The 14,405-nt window shown below is 33.3% G+C and overlaps 1 pseudogene; it reads left to right on the top strand.

Moving 5' to 3' along the window:
* The first annotated feature begins 13,351 nt into the window (after positions 1-13,351).
* LOC110810127 (large ribosomal subunit protein uL15x pseudogene) lies at positions 13,352-14,055 on the top strand (annotated as a pseudogene).
* Positions 14,056-14,405: the final 350 nt, after the last annotated feature.

The following is a 14,405-nucleotide window of genomic DNA, read 5'->3' as shown; positions in this document are numbered from 1 at the left end:
TGAAGCAAGACACGGGACCCTCTTATATAAGGTAGCCTAGAACTCAACATCTTGAAGATAAGGCCGAGTCTTGTAATAATGAGGAAGAAGATTGGGTAGAAAGGAGAGAAGATAGGAGGGATGGCCACATCAGCTCCATAAAGATGAGGATACTGCCTTTCAAAGAAAGGAATGATGCTGAAGCATACTTGGAGTGGCAGAGGAAAGTTAAACTAGTCTTTGATTTTCATAACTACCACGAAGAGAAAAAGATCAAACTAGCAGCGATAGAGTTCACTGATTATGCCTTGATGTGATGACATCAACTACTTCTCACTAGTCGACATAACAGAGAACAACCAATCTCCTCTTGGAGTGAGACAAAGGCAATTATACACAAAAGATTCGTACCCTCTTACTACTATAGAGAAATACATCAAAAGTTGCAGCGGTTAATACAAGGATCTATGTCTATTGAGGACTACCACAAGGAGATGGAGATGGTCATGATAAGGGCCAATTGAAGAGGATCCCAAAGCAACTATAGCAAGATTTCTAGGGGGTCTCAATAAAGATATTGTTAACATTGTAGAAGTGCAACACTATATAGAGGTGGAAGACATGGTCCATAAGCCATGAAGATTAAGAGATAGCTAAAGAGTAAAGGTAAAGGGACTTTCCATACCACTCCTAGTTTTAACTCAAGGTGGCCAAGGAAAGAGGAGAAGAAAGTAGTTCAGGTAAATAAGAAGAAGGTAGCCACATCTACCTATAAGGTAAGATACCTATTTCATCTTAGAAACATAGCACTATCAAATGTTTCAGCTGTCTAAGTTCCAGGCACATCATTTTTCAATGCCCAAATTAAAGGATTATGTTGTTAAGAGACTATGTCGAGATCACCAGTGACTTTGAAGTGATAGTATGCCAGCACTAAAAGATATGGATGAGGAGCATGAGTATGCTGCTTAAAGAGAGTCCTTGGTCATAAGGAGAGTCCTTGGTCATAAGGAGAGCCCTCAATATCCAGGTGAAGGAAGAGGATGATTAGAGAGAGAATATATTCTAATGCACCCGCTGATAAAACACCTAAACTAGAGGGGTACAAGAAGCAAACAAATGTAGCTGAACTTCTGAGGAATAAGATAAACCAATTACGAAGCAACGATATTCCAAACTACTCTGTTCCTGACCAAGCATCAACTAGAGAGGCTGAATCTATCAGGCACAGTTCCCAACCTAGGAGGAAGCAACATGAAAAGGTGCCAGAAACTCGAAGGGTAACAGGCCTCACTACTAAAAAATGACTTAGCCTAAAAATCCTAACCCAGGACGAAGGCCCAAATGTAGTATGGGTTTGGGTACTCGTGGGATATGCATGTGTTGCAATGCTCGTACAGGATACCCACATACTCGTTAGTCTTTCCCAGTCCCATGGTGAGGTAGTTAGAGCGATCTTATACTCCGCAAGAAAACCAAAGATAGACAACCTTCTTGAAGCAGAGATTTGGAGGCCCACATGCAAGCAAGGAGGCCCACACGTGCGCCGAACATGTGGCCTAGCCCGAATAATTCCCATATGTACACAGACCGCACGCACAAATGCTCGGAAGTGTGCACGCATGCGGCCCACTAGGCGCGCGTAGGCCCACGGGCCGAATGCAAGCATCCTGTATGGACGGGCCCCCAGATGACTCGGCAGAACGACCCAAGTCGTTAGCCCGCGATTCCCAGCGACCGGCCAACCCCCTTTTCCCTTTTATTTTAATTATTTATTTTATTTAAAATATTTTTAAAATGGCTTGGGACCCACCTTTTTAGATCTCATGGGTCAAAATTAATTTCTACATGTTTTTTAATGAATTTCACATGGAATAAGGATAAAATTAAATTATATATTATTTTAATTAAACTCTATCCCTTAGAATTATTTAATTAATTTATTTGGGATAGAATATTTATTTTATTTTGTATTTATCCTAGATTAAGATAGAATTTGATCTAAGTTAATATTTTATTATTTCTTTCAAGATTTTTGTACTCATCTAGATCACTCGGGAAAGGGTATAAATAGACCTTTGACCCTAGGTTGTAAATCACACATTTGAGAATAATTTTGAGTCAATTTCTTGAGAGCTTTGTCTTTTTTTTTGGCATTTGTGCTAAAATTAGCTCCTTGTTTTATTTTCCTAGTGTTTGTTTTTTGCTTTCTTTTTAGGATTGTGGATTCAATTAGAGGGAGAAGTTTTATTCTAGGTGGTTATTATTTTGATATCGCATGCATTGAATGGGTTTGAAGAGTAGATTCGAATCTCCCCTTACCGTCCTACGTCATATTCCATACACGGTATCTCGTGGGTATAAAGGTATATAGTATGATCATCGATGGAGGGAGCTGCATCAACATAGTTAGAACAACATTCATTGAAAAATTGGAGTTGACTTATACCAAATATCCCAACCCGTACATGCTACAGTGGTTGAATAAGTGTGGAAATATCAGAGTAAACAAGCAGGTAATGATAACTTTCACCATATAAAGGTATTAGGATCAAGTTAATTGTGATGTCGTACCTATGCATGCTAGTCACATTCTCATAGGTCGACCATGGCAATACGATCGGTAAGTTACTTATGACAGTTTCAAGAACTGCTACACCTTTAGTTTCAACAAGAGAAATCACACTCTTATCCTGTTAACACTTAAAGAGGTGTGCGAAGGCCAACTGAAAACTAAGAGGTCCATAGAAGGAATATTAGAACCACACAAACAAAGAGTAAAATAAAAAGAAGCAAAAAATGCCAAAAAAAGAAGAGAAGACTCACTAAGTAAACAAATAGAGGACGAAAAGAAAATAAAAGGCCCAATGAGAGAACGTGAGCCCCAAAAAAAAAAGAGGCCCAATAAGAGAAGAGAGACGAGAGAAAAAAGAGTGTCTACTTGTAAAGAAGAGAGCATTGAGGAGAGCATATTGTGAGAAACAAGGTCTAGTTGTACTTCAGTATAAAGAGGCTTATTTGAATTTAACTGACCTTAACCCCTATTTTTCTAGTATTTTGTCGTCTCTTTTACAGGAATTTGAGGACATATTTTTAAAGGAGACACCATACGGATTACCACCAATACGAGGGTTCAAGCACCAAATTGACTTTACCCCTAGAGCATCAATTCCCAACAGACTTGCTTACCGAAGCAATCCTGAGGAGACAAAGAAGTTTTAGACCCAAATTGAAGAGTTGCTGAAGAAGGGACATGTTTGTGAGAGCTTGAGTCCTTGTGCAGTGTCAGTCCTATTAGTTCCTACACGCTCTGAGTTGGTAAGTGCTTTAAAACCTTAGGTTTTTCTTAGTCTATCTTCCCCAAGAAAAGAATGGGTCATAGAGGATGTGTGTGGATTGCTGAGCTGTAAATAAAATCATGGTTAAGTATAGACACCGCATTCCCAGGCTCGATGATATGTTCGATGAGTTGAGTGGTTCAAACATCCTCACCAAGATAGATTTGAAGAGTAGCTATCATCAGATCTGCATTAAAGTTAGTGATGAATGGAATACTACCTTCAAAAATATGGTTTGTAGGAGTGGTTAGTTATGCCCTTCAAATTGACTAACGGTCTCAGTACTTTCTAGCATTTGATGAATCATATTTTACGACCATATCTTAGTAAGTTTATAGTTGTATATTTTGATGATATTTTGACATATAGTAAATCGTTAAAAGATCACCTTGAGTATATTAAGAATATCTTAAAAATATTGCTAAGGGAAAAACTGTATACAAATCTAAAAAATTGTACATTTTGTAGTGATAGTATTTTTGGGTTTTATTGTCAGCACACAAGGCATCGAAATAGATGAAGAAAAGGTAAAAACCATTAGAGATTCGTCCACGCCTAAAACTTAACCACCAATATGGTAAGTGGGTGGAATTCATTGAAAACTTTGCTTACTCCATCAAGTACAAAAAAGGTAAAGATAATATTGTAGTTGATGCATTATCACAGAGGTATATATTACATATAATTCTTAGTTCTAAATTACTAGGCTTCAAGTATATTAAGGAATTAAATCCCAATGATAGTGACTTTGCTAATGTTTATGCCGCATGTGAAAAATGTGCCTTTCAGAAGTTTTATAGGTACAATGAGTTTTTGTTTAAAAATGAAAAACTGTGCGTACCTGTATACTGTCAGCAGGAACTGTTAGTACCTGAATCATAAAGTGAGGGATTTATGAGACATTTTGGAGTAGTTAAAACTCTAAGTATCCTACAGGAACATTTCTAGTAGCCTAACATGCGCAGGGATATAGAATGAGTGTGTGAAAAGTGTATTACATATAGGTAGGCCAAGTCTAGATCCTTACCACACATACTTTGCACTCGGTTACCTATCCTGTCAGCACCATGGAAGAATTTATCTATATATTTTATGTTAGAATTATCGAGGATTAAGCGAGGAAGTGATAGTATATTCGTTGTAATAAACAGGTTCAGTAAAATGACACCCTTAGCATGTCATAGAATAGATGATGTAACGAATATAGCCAACCTATTTTTTAATGATGTCGTGCGGCTACATGGTGTCCCCAGGACCATAGTTAGTGATAGGGATGCCAAGTTTCTAAGTTACTTTTAGAGAGTCTTATGGCACAAATTGGCAACTAAACTATTATTTTTTTTTACCTGTCACCCCCAGACAGATGGACAGATAGAAGTAATTAGTAAAACTTTAAGAGCCCTAATGAGGCCAGTAGTTGGAAAAAACTTAAAAATATGGGAATAGTGTTTATCTTTAGTGGAGTTTGCTTAAAACAGGACTTTTCAATATTCCACCGACTTATCTCCTCTAAGATTTTATATGGGTTTAACCCTTTAACCCCGTTTGACTTAACTCATTTACCTTTACAGGAACTTGTTAATTGAGATGGACAACAAATAGCAGAGTTAGTCAAAACTATCAAAAAAAAGTATGAGAATACTTGGAGAAAAAAAAATGAATCATATGCCCACAAAGCCAATAAAAGGAGAAAACAAGTCATATTTCAACTTGCAAATTGGGTATGGGTCCATATGAGGAAGGAAAGATTCCTTAAATAGAAGAAGTCAAACTAGACCCCAGGGGAGCTAGCCTATTTCAGATCTTGAAGCGCATCAATGACAACGCTTAAAAGATAGACCTCCCAAGTAAGTATGCCGGTTTCCACCACCCTTAATGTTGTTGACCTTTTTTTTTCGATACAGGTCTAGATTCGAGGATGAATCCTCTTAAACAGGAGGGGGATGATGTGAGCATAGATCACATTGGGCCACTTAGAAATGACATCATCATGTCAAGTGGACCTATAATAAGGAGCCAAACCCAAGAATTTTAACAAGCTCTTTAATTATTCATCCAAGTTTAGATTAATAAGAAAGATGAGCTTGGATCCACTAAAGAAGCCCAAAAAAAGAAGTTACCCAACCAATTAACCCAATGGCATAATGGTCTCATCAACTTGCTTCAAGCACATGATGGAAAGGAGTAAGAAAAGACAACAATCAACCAAGAAAAGAGGAAAGACCATATTTATCCTAGTTAGGAATTTAGATTTTAATTTTAATTAATTTCATATGTAATTGCACCTAATTAGGAATTTAAACTTTAATTTTAATTAATTTCTATGTAATTGCACCTAATTAGGAATTTACATTTTAATTTTAATTAACTTCCTATGTAATTATAATTTTAAATTAGGAGATTTTTATTCACATGGCTTACCCTATAATAGGTCATCAAGTATTCATTGTAAGTATTCAAGATTGAAATAAGTAATAATATGAGTCTTATTCAAGAAAGGTATCTTCATCTTTCTTGTTGAGAAAGAAATGAATCTATTTATTAAGGTAATTCCTTGTGGCATTCTTTTATTCTTTTTTTAATCCTTTGTTTTCCAATTATCTTAGTTCCTATTATTCTTGATAGATGGTTAAGTAGGGAGAGTTTCATATGATCAAATTCCTTTGGTACCTTAAATGAAATTGTACGAGTTTCTGATCATATTGGTTGATCTTGGGTTTCACATCACCTATACATATTCATTTGTAGGTTGTACATAGTGTATTGTAGTACTTAAAAGGTACACCTAGTGATATGGAACCCACGATCAACAATGTGATCAAAATCACACACAATTTCAATAAGCACCAAAAACTTAATCCCCTAGATAAACCCTCCCTACTTAACTCGCAACTAACATGTGATTAGAACTAAGTTAATAGGGATGAATGAATTGGTTAGAACACCACAAGAAAATCCTTGATAATTTAAAATTAATTTAGAAAAGAGATTGATGAAAATGCCACAAGTTACCTTGATAAGTAAACATCAATTTCCTACTCAACAAGAAGGTTAAAAAAAACCTCACTTGTTAAAAACTAAACTTTCATAATTTTATTATTCTCAAACTTGAATGATTACGATTAGGAATTGAATGTATATTCATAATGTAGGTCATGTGCATTACAAGAAAATAAATATCCTAAAATAATGGTAAAAATTACATAGAAAAATAAATCTTGACTTGAATAAGAAAATAATAATAATTAAGAGGATTATACTAAAATAATGGTGAGATCTCTTAAATTAAAGAAGATCTCTTAAAGACCTCTTATTTAAAAAAGATCTCTTAATTTAAAGTTCTCTTGAAGATCTCCTACTTTCAAGAAGATCTCTAGATTTCTTACGAAAGTGAATTCGTCCATGATTTTCTAATAAATATTTTTAATATTGGTTTCCTTATTTGTAAAGATATAATATTGATTAAGAAACTTTGAAAAATATGATCTTGATTCTCTCTCAATAGATTCCAACAATTCCTTGATCTTGATTTCTTTTTGCCCATATGAGAAAGATATAGAGAAGAAAATGAAACTTTCCTTATTGAGAGAAAAATCTCTCTTAAGTGGAAAAAATCTCTCATGGGTGGGGTGGGTGGGGAAGATTTTTTCATGTGTTGTTCTCGTATTTTCTTAAAATTTGGGACTTTTTATTGGCCTATTTTTTCCTTGGCTTGGTTGATTGCTTGAATAGTCGAAGTCATCCATGCTCACATCACCCAGTCAATGACTATTTTATCCATTTCATAATTCATTACACTTGAAGGCATTTAGTGATTCTGATTGGGCTTTATATGTTGATTCTCGTAAATCTATCACTAGATTTGGTGTCTTTATCAAAGAAACTCTTATCTCCTAGAAAATAAAAAAAATAATAAAATGTATCTACGTCATCTTTATAGGCTGAGTATCGTGCTCGTACTGCAATGACATATGAATTATAATGGTTACAATATTTAGTCATGAATTGCATATTCCTTAGTAGACAGTTGCTTTGTATTATAACAATTTATTTGCCATCAAAATTATAGAAACTACAATATTTCATAAGCACATCAAATATATTGAAATTGATTGCCATGTTATAAGACATAAAATTTTTGATGGACTTGTTCACTTATTATCTATTCCTTTGTCTCATGAGTTAGCATATTATTTCACAAAGCCTCTTTCAGTTTCTCACTTTCAATATGCTAACAACAAGATGGGTTTATAAAATTTATATACTCCACCTTGAGGGAGGCTATTTGAGTAATAAGTAAAACAATAATAGTTCGTGGTTAATTATGTAAATAGCTATAAATATTGGGCTAGTTGTCTAATTATTTTTCTTGTACAAATACTTCTTCATTTCTCATTAAAAAACAAAATGAAAATTCATTTTTCAAAAATTTTAATTTCTCTCACTCAGTTACTCTCTCTTTTTTCTCTTCAAGCTTCTCAAACACCTTTCTCATTTTCTCTAATTTTCACCAAATCTTTCTCAAATTTCACTCATTCCTCTTGATTACAAGTGTAAATGGTTTGAAAAATCTGATAAAACTCATGCAATCAAACATCCTTGCCAAAGTGCCTCTCTGACTCACCCCAAATGTTGTCAATTCCACATTTATATGGGTTTAAAAGCTCAGAATTATTACTTTTTGTGATCACCGACAATCAACTCATACTTGAGCCGATATTAATCTACCTCATTTATCACTGCTAGAATTTGAGCCACCCATTAACAAGGTCGTTGTTCACATTAAAATTCCTAGACTAAGATGGAGGAATTGAGCAATAGCATCGTGAAAGTGGAGGACGAGTTACAAAATGAGGTGAACCCATTTTGGTAGATGGCGTCAAGACTGAGAGTTCCTCAAAACAAAGGAAGGAAGTGTTTCCTAATGAGCTATCCAAAACCAGTCTTGGTTCTTATGTATGACTTTGATTTCACTTTAAGTGGATTAGGGGGTTGAAGAAGTGATGGTCTTACTTGAAGGAAGTGTTTTTTTTTTTCATGATTTTAATCTTAATTTTTTATTTTTCATCAAAAATAATTAAACAATAAATTATTTTTACACTTTAGATTCCACATGGTATATGACATGGAAAAAGAAATCCAATAAAATAGTCAAACTTGATACATAGTAATGTGTTAATAAAGTTAATGAAAACTAAAGGAGATGGACCAATATGAATAATTTTTTAAAATAGAGGAATTAAAAAAGTAAAGTATAAGGACCAAATCAAATAAAAAATAGAATATTTTTTGCCTTATTTTTTTTATTTTTAATAGAACTTACATTATTTTTATGAAATAAAAATAATTTTATAAATATTTTTTTTAATTTTTAGATTTATTTTAAACATAGTTCAATTTAATTTAAAATTTTGACTGTGATAGTATATGCTCCAATCAAAAGTGTCAATAACTCAACAATTTATTCAAATTCTAAAATTCTCCTCTATATTATAAAAATGTACAAAATTTCCTTTATACTATTCTTTATTCAAAATGTTGTTTGTATTTCTAAAAAAGAGACATAATTTCACCCTACTGTTAGGTCCAGCTAATGCCATTGGGGAGGTATTGAGGTGGCATGTAACATGTCAAGTGATGTGCCACCTCATTTAAATCTACTAATTGGATGACACATCAGTAAACACATCATTGCATGTCACCCTATTTTTTAGACCCTCTTTCAATTCACCCAAGTGATATAATTAATTTACATATCTTTTTTTCATCTTTTTTGTCCCTAATGTGCCATAAAACCAAAAATATAATGTTTTAATTTTATTGAGCTTGGCCTCAATAACGCCACTTGGTTGGTGAGTGTAGCGATGATGATAGTGTAATAGTAGCAACAATGAGGATGATGGTTTCCTCTCAACTTTCCAACAAGTTAGGTTATGCAGCTTTATCTAAGTCAATAATGCATCTTCTGCATGTTTAACCATATTGATGAACTTATTAGTCAAAAGACTTAAAAAGTTCAAACACATTATTATTAATGGTGCTCATATTGCACCTTCATGGGATGTTAATTCCAACATCAATATGTACCTTATTTTATGCTAAAATACTAAAATTTATATTGTATTATTCAAAATGTTCAAATTTTACTTACATTATTTTTTTGTCTAAATCAGTCTAAAGATTTTAAAAATGACACAATTAACCTCCTCCCTTTTAAGGTCATTTAATGTCGTTATGTAATGGATGATGTTGTGATGACATCGCGATGATGCAACATAAATTTTGAACGAACATTAAAATAAGCACATGTAACAACATGTAAGCATCGTGCCATCGCCATGCCAGACCCTTTTAATGGGTTAAACACTACAACCTGAATATGTTAGGGCTCCATCACCATCCTACTCTTTTCGTCATCTTCCTGGACATCTTCTTTTTGGTGTTTGAAGTAAAATTCCTATCGAACTCCATCGTCGATGTTCAAATTAAACAATAACCTGAAGCTATTATGGTTCCACCATTATCTTTTTCTTTTCATCATCTTCTATGGCTTCTACTTTCCTTAATGTGTAGAACTTATGAATGAAATTCCAAAAGAGTTGGTAATGTTGAAGTCATTGTTCAATTTGACTCTGAACAATAACAATTTATCAAAAAAAATCCCTCAAGAACTCGACAACTTAGCATATTTATCTTATCGTGATTTGGCCGCAAACAATCTAAATGGCCTACTACCCGTGAATCTAGACTAATTCAAAAATTTTATGCTTGAATTTGAGTAAAAACCAACTCCATAGAGATACATTCCAAGGGAGATTGGCAAGTTTTAGTCCCTACATATTATGTTACACCTTAGTAGAAACTCACTTTATGTGGAAATTCTATGGTAACTTGTACATCTTGTTAAATTGGAAATCTTAGATCTTTCCAACAATCAATTTACTAGGTCAATTCCATCATCTTTCGGAGACATGAAAAGCTAGAGAATCATAATTTTTTTCACAAGGTCTCTGGTCAAATTCTAGAAAATCAAGCCTCTAAAAAAGATATTAATACAAAATCATTTAGTCATAATAGAGGACTTTGTAGTAATTACTCTAGCCTCTTAAATTATCCTGATTGTAGCGATGTGGCAATGAAGCATTCTTGATCATCATCCCTCTTGTCATCAACATTCTAAGCTTTAAATTATGTTGTTTAATTTAGACATCAATGATGGAGTCTAATGGGGCATTACACTTCAAGCGGCAAAAAGAAAATGCCTTAAAGATGTTGAAGAGAGGAGGATGATGATGGAGCCATTATAGCTTCGAGTTATAATGTTTAACCCATTAAAAGGAGTGTGACATGGTGATGGTATGGTGCTTACATGTTTTTTGCATGTGCCCACTCTAGTTTTGACTGAGAATTTTACATTACATCATTGTTATATCATCCATCATATAACAACAGTAGGTGGACTTAAGGGGAAGGGGATTATTAGATTCATTTTCAAATTTTTTGGATTGATTAGACAAAAAAATTAGTATATGATAAATTTTGAACATTTTTTAGTAGTTTATGATAAAGTTCGATATTTGAGCCCTTTAGTTTAACTAATGAACTGTCATAACAAAGAGAAGCATGGGAAGCTATAAATTTACAAAAGTTAGTTATTTTATTATATCTTGGTAAACATCACATCGTTTGCAACCGTTAATGTAAACCATTTAACTTAGTTTTTTCACAACGACTAACACATCGTGAAGCTAATAAACGGTAATGAACTCACACTTAGTGATGAGAGTCAAAGCTCCATACTAGCATTTGAGATAAGCATTGGCCTATTACTTTTTTAGGCCTTCGACCTATTATTGGTCCTCATTTTTGTAGACATAAGTGCTTTAGATGAGGCTATTAAATATATTGGTGAATCCAGGACAGGACATACCCACTAGCCTCAACTTCACTCTCATTCTTAACCATCTTTCTTTTTATTTACTAAGAAATAAAAACTCATTATTAACTATTTTTCTTATAAAGCACAACTCTTTTTAAGGATTTCTCTTTCTTCTTTTATAAAATTCAAATAAATGTAGATGAAGAATCACAAGATTCTCTCTCTTAAAACTGGAATACAAGATGAAACACTAGATAATTAGAAAATTATAGATCAAGAGCAAAAGAAAGTTTTTAGCTTCAAAAATTCAAACTTTTTCACTTGGGATAAGTATTAAACATTGTAAGTAAAGTCTATTTATACTCTAAGACTTAAAGTGTCCATTAGACACATAAATTTTTTAGCATTAAATGTGTGTAGAACTTATGAAAACGTATGTCTGTAATATGCAGGTTGGGACAGATATGATCTTTACATGAACCTCACAATGAGCCTTACATTATTCACATCCTGTTTTCCAATGAGTCTCACATTATTCACATATTTTCTCACGCGACCTGCCGCATTAGTTATTTTTAAATATAGTTTTGATCCAAATTTTTTCTTTCAACTATTCTTACCTTGATAAACATATTTAAAGAAATATTTCAACAAAAAAGATATTAAATTATTGTCGTTTATAAAAAATATATTTCAAAACAATAAAAACATGTAATTCTTGAGGCTTAATTTTGTAAATCACCTTTGTACATATATAAGCTATTTCCTTCAACAAACTTATATCTTTTTTATCTATTCTTCTTGCTTCAATGCTTTCTTAAAGATCTTCATGTTCCATGCATTTTTTCATAAGATGGTTATACTACGCATTTCAAAAACTTACAAATAACTATTAGAAATATTAAGGATTGTTAATCATCAAAATCAATATAGTTTTCTCAATAATGACAACTTATGGAAGATTTTGGTTATTGTTACTTAAAATTTAATGCCTATAATTCTCAAAGAACAAATAATAAAGTAATGAAGAATTTTTCATTGCCAAAAAAATGATTTTAATATTATGAAGCTTTGTCTCGTTAACACCATTTGTGGCGATGAATGTGACGGTAATAATTGTGACAACGAGGAAGATGGTTTCCTCTCAGCTTCACAGATCGTGATTCAAGTTCAGAATAAGAACTCAGAGGCAATGATCATTAGTCGACTCTAAATTCGAAGATGAAAAAGTGTACAAAGAGGAACCATCAGTATTGTCCTCTATAGGAAGAAGAAAGGAGGCGATGAAGATGTGTTTGAAAAAGATAAATGTGTGGTATTTTCTGGTTTTAGGGCATAAAGGGAATGGAAAAGATAAAAAAGATGTTGACATGCTTGAATAAGGAATTTTGGGCTTAACAAGATGGGTTAAAAAATTTTAGTGAGTGATGACATGTCAATTATGTAGCATTTATATCAATAAAATTAAAATACAACAACACGTTATATGACATATCACGTGCCAAATTAGTGGTGCACCAATAGCGTAAGTAAGTTCTAATAAAGATGGAGAACTTTTGCTCATTTTGAAAGTATAGAGGAAACTTATAAACAAAAAATAAACGTACAAGGGAAACTTGGAACATGAATATTGATATTTTGCCCCTTCTTATTATTCTTAATAGAATTTACATTATTTTTTGGCCAAAATAAAAATAAATTTGTAAATAAATTTTATAATTTTTTAGATTTATTCCAAACAGAATATTAAATTAATTTAAACAATCATTTGTAATCTCATATTTAACACTCTCATTCTCAAACATCACTAATTTAATAATTTTTTGAACTTAAAATATCTGGTACTAAAAATTTAAATTCAAATTATTAATATTGTGTGATTTTAATTATACCCGAAGTTTATTGTATAAAAATATTTTTCTGTGCTAAGTGGAACAAATTAAAATTATTATTATTATCATTATTTATGAGTAAAATAAAAAATAATTGTTATAAATTTCTTATTAATCCGCTCTAAACTATCATGGGATGAAAATTGGGACATGGCTAAAACGAGAAAGGGAAAAATTTGTCGTTGGAGAACTCGATGACGTGGAATATAAGGGCAATTTGGTAAAAATGTAGAGTCACAAACCCTGCCGATATATTCATTGGAAACCCTAATTTTGTGCCAGAGCCAGCAGCCGAGCAGAGAGAGGCGGAGAAGAAATGACAACTCGATTCAAGAAGAACCGCAAGAAGCGTGGGCACGTAAGTGCTGGCCATGGTCGTATCGGCAAGCACAGGAAGCACCCCGGTGGTCGAGGAAATGCCGGCGGCATGCACCACCACCGAATCCTCTTCGACAAGTATCATCCTGGCTACTTCGGCAAGGTCGGTATGAGGCACTTCCACAAGCTCCGCAACAAGTATTTCTGCCCCATTGTCAACATTGACAAGCTCTGGTCTCTGCTTCCCAAGGACGTCAAGGACAAGGCCTCGAAAGATAACGTTCCTTTGATTGATGTCACTCAGTACGGTTACTTCAAGGTTTTAGGCAAAGGCATCTTGCCTGAAAATCAGCCCGTCGTGGTTAAGGCTAAGCTCGTGTCCAAGATTGCCGAGAAAAAGATCAAGGAGAATGGCGGAGCCGTTGTTCTCGCTGCTTAAGGTGGCTTTTCTCTTTTCTGTCTTTACCTTTGGGTAACCCTAGATGCTTTTAGTAGTTTCTACTTTGGATAAGTTTGAATATTTTATAAAGCATGTTTTCTTTTTCTGGGTGTTTTTAGTTGATATCGACACTCTGTTATTCAGATTTATATACGGCGAACTCTGGTGCCAATTGGTACAAATGCAATCTTACTCGGTTGGATTTTTTTATTTGAGGCTGTTAATGGCTTATGCTGTTGAGCTGATTATATATTTGATGTCAGTTGATTATATTTCTTCTATTCAACTGGGTAATACAGTAAGACTTCTATAGATTGATAATGTGTCTTGAATATGATATTGGAAGTACAGAATGTTCATGTTCTGCAAGTAATGTAGGATCTCAGCTTGGGGGGAAAGAGATGACTTGATTTTAGTGTTTAAGGAGTTAGTTTTTTTTTTTTTTTTAATGACATTCATTGGTAAAATTCATCTTTAAAAATGATAAAAAGTGAATTCTATGTGGAATTGGAATAATGAATTCCAGATTTTGTTAATTTTGATGAAATGCTTTATGAGTT

The sequence above is a fragment of the Carica papaya genome, chromosome 9 (assembly GCF_054855325.1).
Source record: "Carica papaya isolate Zhongbai chromosome 9, ASM5485532v1, whole genome shotgun sequence".
Lineage (NCBI taxonomy): Eukaryota > Viridiplantae > Streptophyta > Magnoliopsida > Brassicales > Caricaceae > Carica > Carica papaya.
Note: the sequence above shows the minus strand (reverse complement) of the source record. Positions and strands in the feature narration are given on the sequence as shown.